This window comes from Pelophylax lessonae, assembly GCF_965119305.1.
Source record: "Pelophylax lessonae genome assembly, chromosome: 7".
Taxonomy (NCBI): domain Eukaryota; kingdom Metazoa; phylum Chordata; class Amphibia; order Anura; family Ranidae; genus Pelophylax; species Pelophylax lessonae.
The window spans coordinates 201,465,302-201,488,564 of record NC_138774.1 but is presented as its reverse complement, the minus strand read 5'-3'; the positions used below and the strand labels follow the sequence as shown (position 1 = coordinate 201,488,564).

General features: G+C 44.1%; 1 protein-coding gene across 1 annotated transcript in view; it reads left to right on the top strand.

The window, feature by feature from the left end:
- The window catches only part of LOC309559651 (uncharacterized protein), a 43,168-nt gene extending 22,631 nt beyond the window's left edge, over positions 1 to 20,537 (top strand). The window contains exon 5 of the mRNA XM_082263000.1: positions 20,468 to 20,537. The gene's annotated coding sequence lies outside the window, so the exon portion shown is untranslated. The remainder of the gene's footprint in view (positions 1 to 20,467) is intronic.
- The last annotated feature ends 2,726 nt before the right edge of the window (positions 20,538 to 23,263 follow it).

Below are 23,263 nucleotides of genomic sequence, written 5' to 3'. Positions count from 1 at the left end.
TATTTCAAGCATACAGTGATTAAGTTGATGGTGGCCAAGTTGTCACCATTAATTAAGCATGTGGTCAAGACGCTCTAAAGCAGGGGTGGGGAACCTACGGCCCGCAGGCCGTATGCGACCTGCAAAGTCATCTGATCCAGCCCCCTGTGCTAGGGTGACCAGACGTCACTGGACTGAGGACACTGTCCCCGCTTTGCATGGCCGATCCTGGGCGGGGGCACCCAAGGCCGACCCTACCATTGGGGTGCCTCCGGAGGGGAATGAGAGGGCGAGCACCTCCTGATTACACAAAGAGCAGGGTTCTTCTGCTTACCAGGCACGGCCGCTGTCATACGAAGTCAAGCCTCCTACCTATGATAGACAGCACAGTGGTGACGTCTATCATAGGAGTTAGTCCAGGAGGCGTGACTTCGTATGAGAGTGCCTGCGCCGGGTAAGCAGAAGAACCCTGCTCTTTGTGTAATCAGGAGGCGCTCTAATTCCTGGGCACGAATCACTCTGCATTGATGGGGGCATGAATCACTCTGCATTAAGGGGGCACTAATCACTCTGCATTAAGGGGGGCACTAATCACTCTGCATTAAGGGGGGCACTAATCACTCTGCATTAAGGGGGCACTAATCACTCTGCATTAAGGGGGGCACTAATCACTCTGCATTAAGGGGGCACTAATCACTCTGCATTAAGGGGGGCACTAATCACTCTGCATTGATGGGGTGTAATGTTCTGGTACCTTTGGGTACCCTAATTACTCTTTCATAAGTGTATGCGCCCCACCATTCTCTTTTGGTAAGGTGCGCATACACCTTTAAGACTGATGCTGTCATCACTGAGCGCCGGACTGCATGGCTATTTAGATCGCCGGCTCTCACTCACATGTGTTCGTTCAAACTGCTTTGTGCCTTGATGCTAACCTGTCTTGAAGCTCTCATGCTTGCAAGCATACCTCGCTGTCGGAACCACGCTGCGCTGATCCCTGTATCCCGCTACCGGATCATCCGCTCTTGCCGAACCTCTCCTCTGCTACATTGCTATTAGTGATAAGTACCCACAGGGGAAACCTCTATAACCTTTATACTAAAGCTTACACTATCTAGCTCTGCATACTAAGGACTATTACTACATCTGCATTATCTAAGATTGCTAGCTCTTGAGCCTACTACCACCTGTTCTTGCACTGGGTTGATCTCTCTTGTATGTCCACCTGCTACTCTGTCATCTGCTACCATACATGATTGCTAAACCTATCTGCATCCCATCTGCTACTACAGTGGGTACGGAAAGTATTCAGACCACCTTACATTTTTCACTCTTTGTTATATTGCAGCCATTTGCTAAAATCATTTAGGTTCATTCTTCTTCCTCATGAATGTACACATAGCACCCCATACTGACAGAAAAACACAGAATTGTTGACATTGTTGCAGATTTATTAAAAAAGGAAAACTGAAATATCACATGGTCCTAAGTATTCAGACCCTTTGCTCAGTATTTAGTAGAAGCCCCCTTTTGATCTAATACAGCCAGGAGTCTTTTGGGAAAGATGCAACAAGTCTTTCACACCTGGATTTGGGGATCCTCTGCCATTCCTCCTTGCAGATCCTCTCCAGTTCTGTCAGGTTGGATGGAAAACGTTGGTGGACAGCCATTTTTAGGTCTCTCCAGAGATGCTCAATTGGGTTTAAGTCAGGGCTCTGGCTGGGCCATTCAAGAACAGTCACGGAGTTGTTGTGAAGCCACTCCTTCGTTATTTTAGCTGTGTGCTTAGGGTCATTGTCTTGTTGGAAGGTAAACCTTTGGCCCAGTCTGAGGTCCAGAGCACTCTGGAGAAGGTTTTTGTCCAGGATATCCCTGTACTTGGCCGCATTCATCTTTCCCTCGATTGCAACCAGTCGTCCTGTCCCTGCAGCTGAAAAACACCCCCACAGCATGATGCTGCCACCACCATGCTTCACTGTTGGGACTGTATTGGACAGGTGATGAGCAGTGCCTGGTTTTCTCCACACATACCGCTTAGAATTAAGGCCAAAAAGTTATATTTTGGTCTCATCAGACCAGAGAATCTTATTTCTCACCATCTTGGAGTCCTTCAGGTGTTTTTTTAGCAAACTCCATGCGGGCTTTCATGTGTCTTACACTGAGGAGAGGCTTCCGTCGGGCCACTCTGCCATAAAGCCCCGACTGGTGGAGGGCTGCAGTGATGGTTGACTTTCTACAACTTTCTCCCATCTCCTGACTGCATCTCTGGAGCTCAGCCACAGTGATCTTTGGGTTCTTATTTACCTCTCTCACCAAGGCTCTTCTCCCCCGATAGCTCAGTTTGGCCGGACGGCCAGCTCTAGGAAGGGTTCTGGTCATCCCAAACGTCTTCCATTTGAGGATTATGGAGGCCACTGTGCTCTTAGGAACCTTAAGTGCAGCAGAAATCTTTTTGTAACCTTGGCCAGATCTGTGCCTTGCCACAATTCTGTCTCTGAGCTCTTCAGGCAGTTCCTTTGACCTCATGATTCTCATTTGCTCTAACATGCATTGTGATCTGGAAGGTCTTATATAGACAGGTGTGTGGCTTTCCTAATCAAGTCCATTCAGTATAATCAAACACAGCTGGACTCAAATGAAGGTGTAGAACCATCTCAAGGATGATCAGAAGAAATGGAAAGCACCTGAGTTAAATATATGAGTGTCACAGCAAAGGGTCTGAATACTTAGGACCATGTGATATTTCAGTTTTTCTTTTTTAATAAATCTGCAACAATGTCAACAATTCTGTGTTTTTCTGTCAGTATGGGGTGCTATGTGTACATTCATGAGGAAGAAGAATGAACTTAAATGATTTTAGCAAATGGCTGCAATATAACAAAGAGTGAAAAATTTAAGGGGGTCTGAATACTTTCCGTACCCACTGTATCTTACTTTCAAGAACATTTCCTTTCAAGTGTCTGTCATCTACCATCTCTACCCAACCTGTCTCTTCAGCCTATCATCACTGTGTTACTATATACATAAGTCACTCTAGGAAACATCTTATTGAGTGTGTGTATTTACTTGCTGAATTGAGATCATCCACACATGATGAGTCATTGGGAGTTGGGATTGGTGTCTCAGCGTTTCTCTACATGACTACTGAAGTGGAATATTTCTGCAGCTGAAAATCCACATCATACGTAAAACGCAGGAGCGTTACAGATTGAACGAACCACAAATGGATTCAGCAGAAATAACCACTCAGATGACACAATTAAAACAGCAAGTAACTGCGTTAATACACGCACTTGCTGAATTAAAAGAAGACAATCAGGCTCTGTCGCAGCAGGTAATTAGACTGACACAACTTACCACTGCTCAGTCCCCTGAACCCAAAATAAATCCTCCTTTGTTATTTACAGGCGATCGCAAAAAAATTCGCGAATTTAAAAACGCATGTGAGTTACTTTTCTTGCTAAAACCCCGTACCTACCTTACTGATCAATTTAAGGTTTGTACTATTATTTCTTACCTAACAGGCGATCCTCGGGCCTGGGCAGACTCTCTTTTTGAGAAAAACGACCAGCTTCTCAACTCCTATGCCTTGTTCCTAGCAGAACTCACTAGCCTATATGATGATCCCAATAGGCAGAGTACTGCCGATCTTCAATTAAGATCCTTGAAACAAGGTAGGAGACCTGTAGAAGACTTTGCCGCAGAATTCAAGAGATGGACCCTTGATTCAGAATGGAATGATGCATCTCTGAAAACCCAATTTAGGCTTGGCCTATCAGAGGCCGTTAAAGACGAGCTCGCCCGAGCGGATCTGCCAAAAACCCTGGATGCATTGATACAACTCAGTATCACCATAGATAGAAGACTACGAGAAAGAAAGGCTGAGAAAATGGGAATGCCATTATCCAGTTCTTCTCGGATTTCGGCCGTTGACCCCGTTCCTATGGAGGTAGGAACCATACGCCCACCTCTATCAACTATGGAAATAGCCAAAAGACGATCTGGTAATCTCTGCTTGTACTGTGCATCCCCGGATCACAAGATAAACGTCTGTCCCCTAGTCTACAAAAAGAAGGGTGAGTGTACACATGTCCTCCTAGGGGGATTGACAACTTCAATCACTAACCTTTACCTTTCTGTTTGCTTAACATTACAGTGGGACCAGAACAGGATTACTACTAAGGCCATGATTGACACAGGATCTTGTGGAAATTATATTGACATACGTTTTGCTGCTTTAAATAAAGTTCCTATTATTTCTAAACTTAAACCTGTCTCAGTAAGTCTTATTAACGGTGTTCCTTTATCCTCTGGTCCGATCACTGATCAGACACAGGCACTCCTAGTCACTACTAACGGGTCTCATATGGAGACCACTACCTTCGATCTAATACCTTCACCCCACTTTCCCATTGTGTTGGGACTTCCCTGGTTGCACACACATCAACCAACCATAGATTGGAAGGAACGGACCCTGGCCTTTCTCTCTTGCTATTGCGAAGGTACGTGTAACCTCCCGTCTTTCGGGAAGATCCTGTCTGTGGTGACAGATGAGATTTCACCACTATGTTATCAGGATCTCTCTGAGGTTTTTCTTGAGAAAAATGCTCAAGCACTACCTCCCCATGGAGACTATGATTGTAGCATTGATCTACTCCCAAATAGCAAATTGCCGTTCGGTCATGTTTATCCTCTTTCACAGGATGAACTTTCCCATCTCAAAGACTATTTGGATGAGAATTTGAAGAAAGGTTTTATTAGACCTTCCACAGCAGCAGGACTCTTTTTTTGTCCGCAATAAGGACTCAAGTCTCAGGCCTATCATCGACTATAGGCATATGAATGCGATTACTATAAAAGATCGCTATCCTCTACCGCTTATCCCTGAGCTCATTGAGCAGGTGCATGGAGCTACCTATTTTTCAAAATTGGATCTGAAAGGAGCATACAATCTCATTCGCATCCGTGCTGGACACGAGTGGAAGACTGCATTCAGAACTAGATACGGATTGTTCGAATATCTTGTAATGCCATTCGGGCTATGCAACGCCCCTGCAGTTTTTCAACGATTTATAAACAATATTTTCAGAGACTTACTAGATGTCTGTGTTGTGGTATATCTGGACGATATACTTATATATTCACGATCCCTGTCTGAACACATAAGACATGTAAGACTAGTATTATCGAGATTGCTTGCACAGAACCTTTATGTGAAACTGAAAAAATGCTTGTCTCATAAAGAAGAGGTACTGTTTCTAGGCTACATCATATCCAAAACAGGAATCGAGATGGACATGAGTAAGATATCCTGCATTCAGGATTGGCCTACACCAACCACACGCAAGGCGCTACAGCGATTCCTTGGATTTTCGAATTTCTACAGGAAGTTCATCAGAAACTTCTCTGCCATTGTGAGACCCCTCACACAGCTCACTAGCATTAAAAAACCATTCAAATGGTCAGATGAAGCAAATAAAGCTTTTCACCTGTTAAAGACAAGGTTTACTTCTGCTCCCATATTACGCCATCCAGACCCATCCCTCCAATACATTCTGGAAGTAGATGCGTCAAACATGGCAGTAGGAGCAATACTCTCCCAACGACCAACTCACACTTCACCACTTCATCCAGTCGCCTTTTTTTCTAAATCCCTAAGCAGTCCAGAGATAAATTACCCCGTGGGTGAAAAGGAACTGCTTGCTATAAAATTGGCTCTGGAGAATTGGCGACATCTACTCGAAGGCACCCAATTATCAATACTTATATACACGGACCATAAAAATCTCCAATATCTTCAGACTAACAAAACTCTCTCTCACCGACAGGTACGATGGTCACTATTCTTTCTAAGGTTTAACTTCCTAGTGACCTACACACCTTCAGATAAGAACAAAAAGGCGGATGCACTATCACGACTAACTGAAGAAAACTACTTCGAAATCCCTTCCGTTCCTATAATACCTCACAAACGCATTATTGGAGTTGTCCGTTCCTTGAAGGAAGAGGTTTTGCATGGTATAAGTTTGGATTCACCCCCACCACAACTAAATACCGATGCAGAAGGCTTCCTCTACTACAACGACAAACTTTACATACCACCTACCATACGCACCAAGATCTTGGAATTATCGCATGATGTGCCTATGGCAGGACATATGGGTATGACAAAGACTCTTAATCTGATTACCAGGCAATTCTGGTGGCCTGACATGAAAACATCTATACAAAAATTCGTCTCTTCATGCAATGTCTGTGCCAGGTCCAAAATTGACACTACGAGACCATCCGGTCTACTATGCAGTCTACCAATACCCCAAACTCCATGGGAAGTTGTGTCCTTGGACTTTATAGTGGAATTGCCTCCTTCCAAAGGATTTAATACCATCTTAGTGTCAGTGGACCATCTGACAAAAATGGCACATTTCATTGCTATTCGCAGACTACCTTCGTCCAAACAAATGGCAGAACTCCTGATGAAACATGTCTTTAAGTTACATGGTATCCCAAAAACTCTTCTGTCTGACCGTGGATCACAATTTATTTCCAAGTTCTGGCAAGAACTATGTCACATACTACGGATCGAGCGGAAGCTCACTTCTCCTTACCATCCGCAGACCAACGGACAGACTGAAAGAGTCAACCAATGCATCGAGCAATATTTACGTTGTTACACTTCTTACCAACAGGATGATTGGGTGGATCTTCTCCCTCTGGCAGAATTTGCCTACAACAACGCAACCCACAGTACGACCAAGCAGAGTCCGTTCTACTTGATCTATGGGTTTCATCCCTCTATTCTTCCACCCCGCATCCTTCCTTCAAATAACCCAGTAGCCTCAGACTATCTTACCCAAATAAAGGACTCTCTGGGTTTGCTTAATACTACCATTGCACACGCTCATAGTCAACAAAAGAAGTACTATGATCTTCGCAGAAGACCTTCTCCTCAGTACGCTATCGGGGACCTCGTTTGGCTCTCAACAAAAAATTTAAGACTGAAAATCCCTAGCAAAAAGCTTGGACCTCTGTTCTTGGGACCTTTCCCAATCAAGAAACTTATTGGAAAAGCTGCAGTACAGCTTACACTGCCAATAGACCTCAAAATACATCCCATTTTCCATGTGTCACTACTGAAGCCCCATGTTCCTGACCAAGGAATAAGGCCTACTATCCCACCTCCTCCTCCTGTACAAGTTGAAGGTGGAGAAGAATATGAGATAAAAGAGATTCTGGATTCTCGTATCCACAGAGGAAGACTTCAGTACTTGGTTCGATGGAAGAACTATGGGCCCCAAGACAACACCTGGCTAAACACCTCTGACATACATGCCTCTAGATAAATGCGCAATTTTCATGCGAAGTACCCAGACAAACCAGCTCCAGAGGCCTTCAGGAGCCGGCCTTAAGGGGGGGGGGTACTGTAATGTTCTGGTACCTTTGGGTACCCTAATTACTCTTTCATAAGTGTATGAAAGACTGATGCTGTCATCACTGAGCGCCGGACTGGATGGCTATTTAGATCGCCGGCTCTCACTCACATGTGTTCGTTCAAACTGCTTTGTGCCTTGATGCTAACCTGTCTTGAAGCTCTCATGCTTGCAAGCATACCTCGCTGTCGGAACCACGCTGCGCTGATCCCTGTATCCCGCTACCGGATCATCCGCTCTTGCCGAACCTCTCCTCTGCTACATTGCTATTAGTGATAAGTACCCCACAGGGGAAACCTCTATAACCTTTATACTAAAGCTTACACTATCTAGCTCTGCATACTAAGGACTATTACTACATCTGCATTATCTAAGATTGCTAGCTCTTGAGCCTACTACCACCTGTTCTTGCACTGGGTTGATCTCTCTTGTATGTCCACCTGCTACTCTGTCATCTGCTACCATACATGATTGCTAAATCCCATCTGCTACTATCTTACTTTCAAGAACATTTCCTTTCAAGTGTCTGTCATCTACCATCTCTACCCAACCTGTCTCTTCAGCCTATCATCACTGTGTTACTATATATATAAGTCACTCTAGGAAACATCTTATTGAGTGTGTGTATTTACTTGCTGAATTGAGATCATCCACACATGATGAGTCATTGGGAGTTGGGATTTGTGTCTCAGCGTTTCTCTACATGACTACTGAAGTGGAATATTTCTGCAGCTGAAAATCCACATCATACGTAAAACGCAGGAGCGTTACATGGGGGCACTAATCACTCTGCATTAAGGGGGCACTAACCACTCTGCATTAAGGGGCACTAATCACTCTGCATTGATGGGGGCATTAATCACTCTGCATAAAGGGGGGCACTAATCACTCTGCATTAAGGGGGCACTAATCACTCTGCATTAAGGGGGGCACTAATCACTCTGCATTGATGGGGGCACTAATCACTCTGCATTGATGGGGGCACTAATCACTCTGCATTAAAGGGGCACTAATCACTCTGCATTGATGGGGGCACTAATCACTCTGCATTAAGGGGGCACTAATCAATCTGCATTAAGGGGACGCTGATCACTCTGCATTAAGGGGGCACTAATCACTGTGTATTGAAGGGGGCACTAACATCCAGCAGTACCAGTCAGAGCCAGCAATATCCACAGCAATACCAGCCAGAGCCAGCAGTACCCAAAATAGAACCAGCAGTACTCACAGCAGTACCAGCCAGAGTCAGCAGCACCCACAACAGTACCAGCCAGTAGCACCCACAGCAGTACCAGCCAGCAGTACATAAAGCACAGTACCAGCCAGCAGTACCAGCCTGAGCCAGGAGTACCCACAGCAATATTAGCCAGCAGTATCAGCCTGAGTCAGCAGTACCCACAGCAGTACCAGCCTGAGCCAGCAGTACCAGCCAGCAGTACCCACAGCACAGTACCAGCCTGAGCCAGCAGTACCCACAGCATTACCAGCCAGCAGTACCAGCCAGCTGTACCCACCAGCAGTACCAGCCAGCTGTACCCGCCAGCAGTTCTTTTCAAAACTTACCACCACAAACAGTCGACTGCGCTCCAGACTGACCAACGCAAACCTGGAAAACCAGTTGCCAGTAACAACATCATCAATACCAGCTAACATTACACATCTCACCAAAAAGAATCAGTTACAGCCATCACATTAGGGGTGAGTTAAATAAATGTTTGACCAAATATAATAGGCACATTTTTAATTTGATAATTTTGTACGACCCCCGAATGATTTTATAAATACACAAATGGCCCTTGGCAGAAAAAAGGTTCCCCACCCCTGCTCTAAAGGAATTGTTGAATTGACCTTCTGTAAGGGCCATCTCTTTTGGCAATGTCTCAGAGCCTTCTCAAGCCAATCAGTTCTCTTCAGTCCCTTCTAAACAAGAAAGTGAAGATGAACTTTGTCCAGGCTTTTGATCCCTCCTTTTGCGAGGTTAGTGAAATGCCTTTAAAATTGAAGCAAAGCTGTGAAAGTATTTCCAATGCTTGACAATTCCCTTATGGTGACTGAATCAAGTGCTCGTTCTACAAGATTGGAGCATGTTTATACAGCAGGATGTCAAAATTATGCCCTTTTGAACAGAAAGGTGTCCAGGGTTTGGAATATCCTCTTTGGTCAGTGTGTCCCTTATGGAATTGGCCAGATACATGACTTTAATATTAGAATATGCTGTGGCCCTCAAGGACGTACTCAATCACTGCATTGTTCCTGATCTTAGAAGGTGAAGCCTTAAATAATAGCGGTCAGTTTGGCTAGCTGCCTCAAGATGAATGTCCGTTGAATTAAAGGAGACCAAAGTTCAACAGTCAGTTTCTATGCTCACTCCAGAGAGGTTAGCTTCTGCATTTCCGGCTGAGAGCTCAGAATAAACTGGTAAGCCAGCACATAATCTAATAAATAGGTGAAGAGCTCCATGTCAGAAAGCCTTCTGATATTTTGGGGATTGTGCCACCCATACATGTCTTATAGGCACTTGGTGGCTTCTGTTTGGACATAGGTACAGCCTTGGTGATGCACGCATGGTCCCACAAGGCAAGCGTGTCAGGCCATATTTGGGAGATCTTTCATCCTTCATGTCTCAGATTGGGCCACAGAAATTGCCTCACTAAAACAGGTCAGGTAGACTCAGTTGAACTCTCGCTCCCTTTCAAGTCACGTTTCTAGACCAGTGTCAGTCAGAGGGCCTAGGCTCAGAAGATATGGATTACACCCTGTATAAAAACTAGCCTAAACTTGTGGTTGGAGAAAAGGAATCTTCTACAATGTCATTCCCTTTTGAGGACCTAGTGGCTGGTGGTGCAGTCAGACACCAGAAAAGTAGTTGGGGATCCCTATTTCAGGAGCAAAGGGCTCAGGGCTAAGGGACTTTTTAAGGGAGCCAAGATGGTCTCCAACATTCTGGAGTTGAGAGCGGCATTTCAGGCTCTCCTAGCCTTTGGTCACCTCATCAGGGGTGGATCTGTCATGGTACAGTTAGCACAACGACTGTGGTCTACATCCAGAAACAAGGAGGTACTCAGTCTTTTCCTCCCGAAGGAGCTTTTTCCCCTGATTCTAGAGTCGGCCCAAGTCAATCTTTTGCAGCTATCTTCAAGCAAACTATTTATCCAGGAAAATGCTGGATGACAATTAATGGTCCAGACTGCCGAAAGTCTTTTGGGAACTAACGGAGCTTGGTAATTTCTTCAAGAGGTAGACCTGTTCACATTCGCAGTCAACACCAAGTTGCCAAAGTTCTATTCCAGGATCCAGCATCCGCAGGCAATTGGGTGGAGGTGCTGAATCTCCAAGACAGCTTATGTATTTCTGTCACTCTCTGATTCTCAGCTTCCTTCTGGGGCTGTGGCTGGGAAGGATGACAGTTCTGTTGGTGATCCCAGATTGGCTGAAGGGCCTTTATACCCTCAGCTCCTTCTAATGAGAATCAAGGATTCATTACCTCTGCTGGTAAGATCAAATCTTCTTCAAAGTCCTTTTCGTCCAGCACCCAACAGGCTCAAGCTGATGGCCTGGGTCTTGAGAGGCAGAGGCTAATAGATCTTGGGTGCTCGGTCAAGCTTAGGTATACTCTTATGAAAGCAAGGATGGACAGCACTAATAGTGCCTATAATAGGATATAGCATAAGTTCACAGGAGTGCTGTTGATTAAGGCTTACATTGGGCTCTTCACAAGTCTGTCATGTTCTGAAGTTTCTGCAAGCGGGGCTTGATTTAAGTCTATACGTATATGCTATAGGCCCACGTTTGCATACAGTGGGTATCCAACACTTAATTATACTGTTCCTCAAGCTGCAACTTGTTTGAAACATCCCTAAAGGATTGTTCCATTGATGTTGGACTTTTTTGCATCAGATGCCTTCAAACGAAGTGGCCCCCCTGTGGTACCTCTCGCTGAAAACTGCTTTACTGGTTGTAATTACATCAACCAGAAGAGTGTCAGTATTAGCGGCCCTGGGGTTTAAAGAACCTATTCTCATGTTCGCCGTATGCCGCTGCTCACAATCATGCCTAAGTGGCCTTCAGAGTCCATACCACATAAGAGGTTGTTCTTCCTACGTCTCTCTTTAGGAGTACCCAAGGAGTTAGTCCATTGGATATGGGCCAAGCTTTAAAATGTTAAATCAAGGTGACATCTGGCATCAAGAAGTCAAAGCACTTTTTTTGGCATTCCAGGTGGAGCACTTAATGGTTTCATGGCTTCCAACAAGATTATTGCCTCTTGGTTGGTAAAGCTCATCTCCTTGGCCTACAAGTTGAAAGGGTTGACTGTGCCAAGGGGATTATGGCATTCTCCACTAGAAGGGTCTTGATCTTGTGAGTGGCAGCAGTTCGAGTGTTCCCAGAGACGATCTGCAGGGCAGCTACATGGATGGCAATATATGCGTTTATGGCTCATTACTGTAAAGAAGCAACCTTAATGACAGTTGAGATTGACAGAGGCATCCTTGCTTCTGCTTTTAGCCAGTATTAAGGAGTGCATAGCAATATCCCTCCCTTGTGTGGCTAGTTAGTTCCCAGCTGTGCGAACATGGAGCCATCACGGCAAATGGAAAATTAAATGACAGATATTTACCATAATTTTCCTTTCCATATGAGCTCCATGTCAGCACAATTCCCACCAGCTTTGAAGGAATAGTTACAGAAAGCTGAGACTGCAGGTAGGCTTAAATTTATGAGATAGGTCCTGGAAGCATTGGGGGAGGGGTTGGGGGAGCAGGGCCCATATCTAGCTGTGCTGACATGGAGCTTGTTAGGAAAGGAAAATTACGGTACTTATCTGTCATTCAATTTTCCATTTTTTCCATTCTTCCTCCCACATAATTGGTTATTCAAAGTAAAAGGGTAACTCCACTTTCGTGGGGGAAAAATATAGAAATAAAATAATAACATCACATATACAATTGCTACACAAGTCATATTGTATGTTAATCTTATTAAAAATTACTTTTCCCTTTTAATCTGTAGCTCTGTAGCTTCCTGTAAAATGCAATATGGCAACCTGGAGGCGTCCTGTACACAGATGGTGTTCAGAACGCCCCCCAAAATTGTCATTTCCTGCTTGTGTGATTGGCTTACTGATTTTCCCAGAAGTCTGTGCTAAGATACAAGTCAGATTTTGGGCATCTCCTGAACAAAATGTCATTTTTGGTGAGATACTCACAAAGGGAAATCACATCCAAAGTGATGCAAACCCTGGCACTTTCCTCATTGGAGCTCTGCAAGTTCAGTCACTTCACTCAGCTTCCAACTTCAGCTTATTCAATTAAGCTTTGACAAAAAACTGAAAGCTGATTGGTTTCTATGCAGAGCTGTATCAGATTTTGCACTCTCCAGTGTTAGTAAATCAACCCAGGGCCAGGACAAGGGGTGGGCTGGAGGGACAGCTGCCCTGGGCCCTGTGGTATCATGTGAGGTGGGAGAGAGATTGAGTGGAAAGGGATTTGTGTTGGAAGTGGTGATTTGGGGGGGGGGGGGTTGTATTGTTCTAAAGGGGGAAATTTGTGTGTGTGTGCTAAGAGTGGTGATTCAGGGGGAATTTTCATACCTTTTTGAGATGGGAACGAGGGATGCCTATTAGCAAAATGATGTAGGCGTAGGACACACCCCCTGCCAGGCCCCCCAATAAAGGGGAATTATACAAAAAAAATAGATTAGTAAAACACACAAGTTTTTTTATTTTTTATCACTAATATTCCTTTAAATTGGCTTTTGAAATCTACAAATACAGCAATTTAGAATTTTATATACAACTCTATAGATCAGACCAAAATGAGGGACAAATGAGGAGGAAAGAGGGACTTAGTTCCAAATCAGGGACAGTCCCTTGAAATCAGGGACACTTGGGAGCTATGGATTTGTGTTGGAAGTTGGGATGGAGGAGGGAAAGATTTGTGTTAGGGGGGGATTGAGCGGGTATTTGTGCTGGGAGAAGGGGTTGGAGTGTAGGTGGGGGGGGGGGGGGGAATAAAATATGTACTGGGAAGGGAAATTTTGGGGGTAGAGGATTTGTGTTGGGGGTGGAGGGACATTTGAGCTTTGGGATATGGGGGATAGCGGGGGCAAAGATTTGTGCTGGGAGGAGGGGGAATTAATGCTTGGGGGGTAAGCATGCCCATTAGAGCTCTTTTTGTGGGGGGATTTTTGCTGACACATAATGCTTATACATCTTGGGGGGGGGGGGGAGCACAGTTTGGCATGGTCGTCCTGGGCTGTAGGTGACCTTGTCCCAGCACTGAATCAACCCCTATGTGTCTATGCACACATAGGCATATACAGGCGTATTCCAAGAAACAATATCTCGAGTGGTATACGGGAAGGTGAATGTTCCAGGTGTTTTTTTTTGGCACAAATGAAGTGGTCTTGCTGCCATCCTCAGAACCAAGGGTATCCAAAAGGCACTACAAGAAAACGTCAAGAGAAGGGCGCACCAACCTTGTGCACTACCACTTAAAAGTTTTTTCAAATCAAAGAAGGGTAGCGTACAATATACTCACAAACGTAGCATATGAACAAGCATGTAGAAAATGGGCACCGCTCGCTTCCAGAACACTTCTCTACTGCTGGATAGCGTCCTCAAAATCTGGTTCACTTACGCGTTTCGAGGGAGGACCATCACTCGTGGCGATTTTGGCTCTGAGGAAGAGGGTCCTCCCTATCCAGCAGTAGAGAAGTGTTCTGGAAGCGAGCGGTGCCCATTTCCTACATGCTTGTTCATATCCTACGTTTGTGAGTAAATTGTACACTACCCTTGTTTGATTTTAATAAACTTTTTTTTTTTTTTTCTGGAAAAAAAAAAAAAAGTGTGCTGATTTTAATAAACTTTTAAGTGGTAAAGCACAAGGTCGGTGCGCCCTTCTCTTGTCATTTTCTTATATACAGGCGTATTAACGACCGCCCACTGCAGCTATATTGCGGCAGGCAGCCGCTGCTGGGCAAAGTGACGTAGGGGTACTCACTCGCTCGGCCGCCTGTGGGGGGCGAGCACGCGCGCTCCCGCCCCCACTCTTTCCCTGGGGAGCTAGCGCAAGTGACGGGCGGCTCCGATGGCCGCCGGTCACTCACGATCTCCCGCTGCAGAGGGAGAAAGACAGACGGCTGATGTAAGACTGCTGTTTCTTCTTTGTACCTAATGTTGTCTTATTGTATGCCTTCATGTTTCACTAAATAAAGAATTTACAAAAAAAAACATAGCCGTCTGTCATTCTCCCTGATTTAAGCACAGAGACTATGCGATCCTGCTGTGTAGGATCGTATGTCTCTGTGATTACATCACAAGCCACGCCCCCCACAGTTAGAGTCACGCCCCTAGGGGCACACTTAACCCCTTGATCACCAATAAAGTTAACCCCTTCCCTGCCAGTGTCATTTTGACAGTAACAGTGCATATTTATAGCACTGATTAACCACTTGCCTACAGTGCACTTTCACCCCCTTCCTGCCCAGACCGATTTTCAGCTTTCAGCGCTCTCACACTTTGACTGAGAATTACTCAGTCATGCAACACTGTACCCATACAAAAATTGTGTCCTTTTTCACACAAATAGAGCTTTCTTTTGATGGTATTTGATCAATACTGGGTTTTTTATTTTTTGTGCTATAAATAAAAAAATACTGAAAATATCATGAAAAAACAAATTTTTCTTTGTTTCTGTCATACAATTTAGCAAATGAGTAATTTTGCTTCACAAATTTTGGCCAAAATTTATACTGCTACTTATCTTTGGTAAAAATAACCCAAGTAAGTGTATATTATTTGGTCTTTGTGAAAGTTATAGAGTCCACAAGCTATGGTTCGAATCATTGAAAATTGATCACACTTGATCACACCTGATGTACTGAAGGCCTATCTCATTTCTTGAGACACTAAAAAGTCAGGAAAGTACAAATACCCCCCAAATGACCCTTTGACTTTTTGGAAAGTAGACATTCCAAGGTATTTAATAAGGGGCATGGTGAGTTTTTTGAAGTTGGAATTTTTTCCCACAATGCTTTGCAAAATGAATATTTTTTTTTTTTACAAATTGCCGTATTAACAGGTTATTTCTCTCACACAGCATATGCATACTTGCAACTACACCCCAAAACACATTCTACTACTCCTCCTGAGTATGGCGATACCACATGTGTGAGACTTTTTCACAGCCTGGCCACATACAGAGGCCTAACATCCAAGTAGCAGTGTCCGGCATTCTGGGAGCATAAATTACACATATAATTTCCTGACAACCTATCGCACTTTTGAAGGCCCTGGAGCACAAGGACAATGGAAACCCCCATAAAATGACCCCATTTTGGAAAGCAAACAGCCCAACGTATAATTTTTGAGGCATAATGAGTCTTTTGAATATGTCATTTTTTTCCACAAGTTTTTGGAAAATGTGGAAAGAAAATGAAAACACATTTTTTTTACACAAAGCTGTCCATTTATGCAATATTTCTAACACATAGCATGTACATAGCAAAAATTGCACCCCAAAATACATTCTGCTATTCCTCCTGAGTATGGCGATACCACATGTGTAACACTTTTTCACAGCCTGGCCACATACATAGGCCTAACATCCAAGTAGCGCTTTACACAAAGTTGTCCATTTATCCACTTTAATGCCCCATACACACATGCAGATTATCTGCAGACTTTTGTCTGCAGACTTACCTTTTCTATGTAGTGCAAGGGCCTGCCGGATTGCATACAAATTTAAAGTGTTTAGGTTTGACCTCATATTATATGGTTTTGGTAAGTCTGCAGACAAAAGTCTGCAGATAATCTGCACGTGTGTATGGGGCATAAGACTGGGCCTATTTTTGACACTTGGTGTTTACAAGCTAAAATCATTTTTTTTGCTAGAAAACTACTTGGAACCCCCAAACATTATATTTTTTTTTTAGCAGAGACCCTAGAGAATAAAATGGAGAACGTTGCAATATTTTTTATCACACCATATTTGCGCAGCAGTCTTCCAAATGCAATTTTTTTGAAAAAAATTCACTTTTTTGAACTAAAAAATAAGAAAACAGTAAATTTAGCACAATTTTTTCCCATAATGTGAAAGATAATGTTTCCCCTGAGTAATTAGATACCCAACATGTCATGCTTCAAAATTGCGCATGCTCACAGAATGGCGCCAAACATTGGTACTTAAAAATCCCCATAGGCAACATTTTAAACATTTCTGCAGGTTACTAGCTTAGAGTTACAGAGGAGGTCTAGGGCTCAAATTATTGCTCTCGCTCTAACGATCGTGGCGATACCTCACATGTATGGTTTGCACACCGTTTACATATGTGGGCGGGACTTGCATATGCGTTTGCTTCTGCGCGCGAGCTAACGGGGACAAGGCGCTTTAATTTTTTTTTTCCTATTTATTTTATTTATTATTTTTTTATTTTTACACAGTTTAAAAAAAAAAAATGTTTTGATCATTTTTATTCCTATTACAAGGAATGTAAACATCCCTTGTAATAGAAATAGGCATGACAGGTCCTCTTTATTGTGAGATCTGGGGTCAAAAAGACCTCACACCTCACAACTACACTAAAAAAGAAAAAAAAAAAAATTGTTGAAAGGGGGAAAAAAAAAAAGTGGCCCTTTAAACCGGTTGCTAGGCAACGTCTTTTGACGTAGCTCCGGTCCTCCAAGACCATAGAGTTGAGTGAGGGCCATCTTTCCCTCACTCGACTTCCTGTCTCTGAGGATCCGGGACCGGATAGTTTTCCCCGCTGCCGGCGGGTCCGGTAAGCTGGGAAAACTTCTGGGACGCGGCAGGAGGGGGGGGGGCACCTCTTCCCCTGCACCGTAAGGGTAATTCCGCGGCGAATCCGCCACTGGGACCACCCTTATCTGAAAGCCGACCGCCCGCCGTTTCAAAAAATACCGGGGTTATGGGGGCTATCTGCTGCCATAACCCCAGTATTTAGCTTTTAATGGCCGACGCATATAGTCGTTAGGCGGTCAGTAAGTGATTGCATGTATATGGCAAACAGATGACGATTACTGATGGGGTGACAGGTGACGATGACTGATGGGGTGACAGGTGACAATGACTGATGGGGTGACAGGTGACGATGACTGATGGGGTGACAGGTGACGATGACTGATGGGGTGACAGGTGATGATGATTGATGAGGTGACAGGTGATGAGGTGACAAGTGACGATGATTGATGGGGTGACAGATGACAATCACTGACGGGGTGACATGTGACGATGATTGATGGGGTGACAAGTGACGATCACTGATGGGGTGTCAAGTGACGATTGATAGGGGGACAGATGACGATGACTGATGGGGTGACAGGTGACGATGACTGATGGGGTGACAGGTGACGGTGATTGATGGGGTGACAGGTGACGGGCGATGGTCACTGATGGGTGACAGGTGACGGGCGATGGTGCACGGCGGTACTGATGGCAGTCTCTGGTGACCGGTGAACTTTAGGCTACGTTCACATGTGAGCGTAGCGATCACGGGCAGAATCACTGCGATTCTGCCCGTGATCCAGAAATCATTGCAAATGGCGGGATGCCTGTGCGTTGCCCGTGATTTGCAATAGCACCCCAAACGCTGTGCGATGTTGCTGCGATTTCCGCCTGCCGAATCGAGGTAACATCACGTAAACAACACATGACGCCCCAAAGAAACTCTTGTACCTTTTTTGGGCGTCATGCGATGTTTGTGCGATGTTACCGCGATTCGGCAGGCGGAAATGGCGGCAACATCACACAGCGTTTGGGGTGCTATTGCAAAAAACGGGCAACACACAGGCGTCCCGCAATTTGCAATGATTTCCGGATCTCGGGCAGAATCGCGGTGATTCTGACCGCGATCGCTGCGCTCACATGTGAACGTTATGGGTGTCAATTTCTGGGCACTGATGAGGTGACTGTTGGGTGACAGGTGACATTGGGGGGGGGCTGAGGACTGTGTGGGGACCTTTATTGGTGTGATTTTACTTTTTACAGGTGTACAGAGCAGTAACTCACTGTTTCTAGCTCTGCTCCCCTCACACTGGAAACTGTATGAGGGGAGAAGAGCTAGTAACACTGAGTTACTGCTCTTTGTTTACATTTTGTGATCGGCTGTGAATGGATTCACAGCCGATCACATAGTAAACAGTCACTGTCAGTGACTGTTTACTACTGCCGGTGACAGCTGTGTTCCTACGGAACACAGTGCCACCGACATGACCGCGCTGCGCGCTCCCGATCGCGCATGCGCGGTCTTCTGCCGGCCTCTACTGTTGTGATCGGCTATGTCATTGCAACATAGCCGATCACGTGGGAAACAGCCATGCCTATTGGCTGTTTCCCCCCTGCCGGTGACCGGCTGTGTCCTGGGGACATGCCGACACCGGCAGTGCACGGCGGCACGCCCGCGATCGCGCGCCTGCCCTGCATTTCCTGGGTCACGTCATATGACGTCCGCCCAGGATAATAGCCGCACCGTCCCGCCGTCATATGTTAATGTAGTAATGTCACTGGTACTCCCAAAAGTGTCAAAAATGTCAGTCAGGGGTTCGATCTGTCCGCCGCAATGTCGAAGTCCTGCAAAACAAAATCGCAGATCGCCGCCATTACTAGTGAAAAAAAAACAATAAAAATGACATAAATCTTTCCCGTAGTTAGTAAACGCAATAACTTTTGCGCAAACCAATCAAAATACGCTTATTGCAATTTTTTTTTACCAAACATATGTAGCAGAAAACAAATTGGCCTAAAATGTAAAAAAATTTGATTTTTAATTTTTTTGAGAATTTCATATATAAAATTTTGAAAAATATTGTTATTTTTTTCAAAATTGTCGCTCTTTTTTTGTTTATAGCACAAAAAATAAAAATCGCACAGGTGATCAAATACCACCAAAAGAAAGCTCTGTTTGTGGGAAAAAAGGACGTCAATTTTATTTGGGTACAGTGTCGCACGACCGCGCAATTAAAGTCACGCAGTGCCGAATCGCAAAATAGGGCCTGGTCTTTGAGCAGCCAAATCTTCCGGGGCTTAAGTGGTTAAGCAAAGGAGCAGGCTGAAAAAAACAAACCAAAGGCACATTCTTGAGGGGCGTCTTTCTGCCTGAAAAACGCACTAATGCCTTAAGGCACATGTAACCATGCTTAAACGCTATGCATGTAAAACATATGCACGTACATGCATTCCAGTGTCCAGAACAATCAAATATTCTGGCCAGTAGAATGCGTTTACACTCATGTGATGGACTTGTGTGCAATATGAAACTTTTAGCGCATGTTATCACTTAAAGCGGAGTTCCAGCCACAAAATCGACACAGTCGATTTTGGGCCATCCGCTTGCTATTGCTCACCTGAAACAGAAATGGATAATAACGATTGTTTTTTTTTTTTTTTTACTTACCTTTTAATTGCAGAAAAACATACTCACCTTTTTTGCACTTCCTCCCTCAGCGGCCGCGGCCTGCGCCGTCACTTCCGCTTTGCAATGATTCCTGGGAGCTTGAACGTCATTGCTCCCAGGAATCAATGCGCCTGCACCGGCCCCGACGTCAGTTCCGGTTCAGGCGCGTCATACCTTGCTAAACAGCTTCTGGGCATGCCCAGAAGCTGTGCAGGGATGACGCTGCAGACCCGGAAGTGACGGCGGGGCCGGCGCAGTGCATTGTGGGACCGAAGAGGACGGAAGAAGACGCAGAAGAGGATCGCGCTGGCTTCAAGCTGCCCACACTTGAGATGGCAGCGCTGGAGAAGAAATTATAAAAGTAAGTATTTCTTCTTGCAGGTAAGTGCGAACCGGGACAGATCAGAGGCTATCCATTGTGGAATGTACTAGCCCTGACTGTCCCGGGGGTATGTATGTTGAAATTTTTTTTTTGTGGCTGGAACTCCGCTTTAAATTTAAATGATTTTCCTGCCACCAGTTCTGGCATTCTGAAGGGCTCTTTCAGATGCCCTGTGTGAATGAGCCCTAAATGTCCAAGTACAGATGCTGACACAGAATGGTACCTTATGCATCTTTTCACACTTTTGCCCTTTTTCTCTCTATAGACAGGTGTGCCCGCTGCCTCTTGGCTTGGCTGTTCTGTGAGCTCTCCATCCTGTGCTCCAGTCTCCTCGGATGTGTTAGCTGTGGCCTGTGCAGTGAAGGAATTCTCTGTGGATGTCTGTGTCCCGATGGGTTATGCTGCTCCCGGCTGTTGCCCTGTGACCCCGGATGCGCCATACTGGATGAGGGCTGCCGCTCCTACGACTGTCTGGACATATGCCAGGAATGTTGCTCCCTATGTTTCCCCTCCTAAACAAATCTACTCTTAGACTCTTATGATCAATAAAGGCCCACTGATCTGCTAGGTGATAGGCATTCACAGTCAGATATTGTTCCAGTTTTATTTGTCAGATCATGAAATTCTGCCAACAATTGTGCAGTGTGAGTTTCTACCGGACTGGATATTTTTTTCCCATTTTGGATATATTAAAGAATACTATATTCTATATAAATGCATATACAGTACTATAATATTATAACCCCTGTCCTGTTTATTTTTCTTCATCTGTGCCCCATTGCAGAGATTTCGCTTCACTTCCTGTTTCATAGCCAAACAGGAAGCGAGAAGGCAATCCTTGCAAATGAATGGAAATTATTTGGGGACCCCCAGGCCACCATAATAAGTGTCCCCATTGGAGAATTTCCATGTTATTACTTTTTTGGGGACATCCCAAAATTTGGGATTTTCTTTTATTTTCACTTTCAATGATAATAGTAAAACAGGACAAATAGAGAGAGTGAATCTCCTTAAGGCCCCTTTCACACTGGCTTTCCGTTTTTCAGGTGGACCAGACAGGATGCTCCATGCACCCCTATGGAGCATTGGATGTCAGCGGTGACATGTCCGCTGACACCGCTGCTATCCGATCGGATCGGATTGGATAGGATCAGATGAAAACGGACAGGTGGTCCGTTTTCATCAGATCTCCCCATAGAGGAGAGCAGGGATCTGACAGGTCCGTCTCTGCACAGTGAGCAAGGGCGGACCTGTCATTTGCCTGCTCAGCAGGGATAGTCAGATTGATCCCCCCGCTAAGCAAAACAGAGTACGCCAGGTGGAAAGCCCGTGTGAAACGACCCCAATAGGAACACAGACAGCAATAAAAGCTGACAGGTGTAATAACCCCTTCTACTCTCTATCCAAAACTAAAAAAAAAAGTTTTGCATGTAGTTATACTTAAATGTTGGCACCACACATTTAGAAATTGTTCACACTTTATCGGTCAGTGATCTGTCATGATATTTTACCAACAACTGTATATAGGTCTGCCTAACTAAATATAGTTTTTTTTGGGAAATATTTAGGTAGGCTCTTGCATTATTACACAGTTGTAAAAAATTGTGATCCAAAAAATCGAATATTTGAAACAAAATCAGACTGTCTATGACACATACAGTGTATATATATATATATATATAGATAGATAGATAGATAGATAGATAGATAGATAGATAGATAGATAGATAGATAGATAGATAGAGGTATATATATATATATATATATATATACTCATATTTGGGTAGTTACCCACAGCAACCCAATACGATTTTACTCTACTGAAGGGAGATCACTGATTGATTCTGATTGGTTGATGCGGCCTGCTGCACTATATACATTTCCTTAATCAATAATTCATTTTTCTGCTTGTCAATAAAGCCGCTGTGGATGACTCTCAACTCTCCAGTCAAATAATATTTTCACATCCAATTCCACGTCTATTATCATTCTATATGTACTACTGGTTGCATAGATTCTTATGGCCTGAAAAGAGTCAAAGTCTGTCCATGTATAATTTCATTAGGATACTTACCATTATTATTAAAGAGATTTGTATGCTTTCCATGAATGAATTATTGATGTATAGAACATAAATGTGCTTATCCAAAATAACAGTGCTAAAAAAAATCATTATTAGCCTCAATTAAAAAAGGTTGTTTTTCACAAACAAAGTGAAATAATTAAACCAAAAGTGAGTCCATGGTTAAATAAATAGATGAAAAAAGTCCCATGCACAAAATAGTGTGATCAGGTGTAGATTCCCAACAACCATTTAGAGGTGATTCTTCCTGTATATAATTGTAAACCTATATTTTAGTCGACTAAAACGTCCTACATTTTAGTCGACTAAAACTCATGCTAATCGAATGGGTGTAGTTCAATTGTAATTTGTAATGCATTATTTAAGCATTTCTCTACAATTTCCAAACTCATTATATACTACTGCTGGTCCTGGAGTGAAAAATCTAATATGTTATTATTTATGATATTAAGCTTTGTGCATGCACCAGTGTTAATTTTGTCAGCAAATTTCAATTTCGTTTTAGTTATAGTCTTTTGACTAAAATGCCATTTTAGTTTTAGTCGTATTTTAGTCATCTGAATTGTTTTAGTTTTAGTCGTATTTTAGTCGACTAAAATTGTGTTCATTTAGTCGACGAAAACGTTTTAGTCGGTTTTAGTCGACGAAATTAACACTGCGCCACTGCACACAAAAGAGGATCTGCCTCTTACCGGATGGATCGACCTTTGCAGGCCTAAAGCCTCGTACACACGTGTCGAAAATCAGCAGGGAATTTTCGTCCGACGACTGATCTGCCGATTTTCGGCTTGTTAGTATGATGCTTCCGACAACCGACTCCGACTTTTCGGCCAAAAAAAATCCGGTGTGCAGGCTATAAAATTTTTGTCTGCCGTCAAAACACGGCCGATTTTCGTGCAGTCAGTACAGATGTCGACAGGGAAAAATCTAATGAGCAAAACTGGGCATGCTCAGATAACAAAGAACACAAAGAAAGCA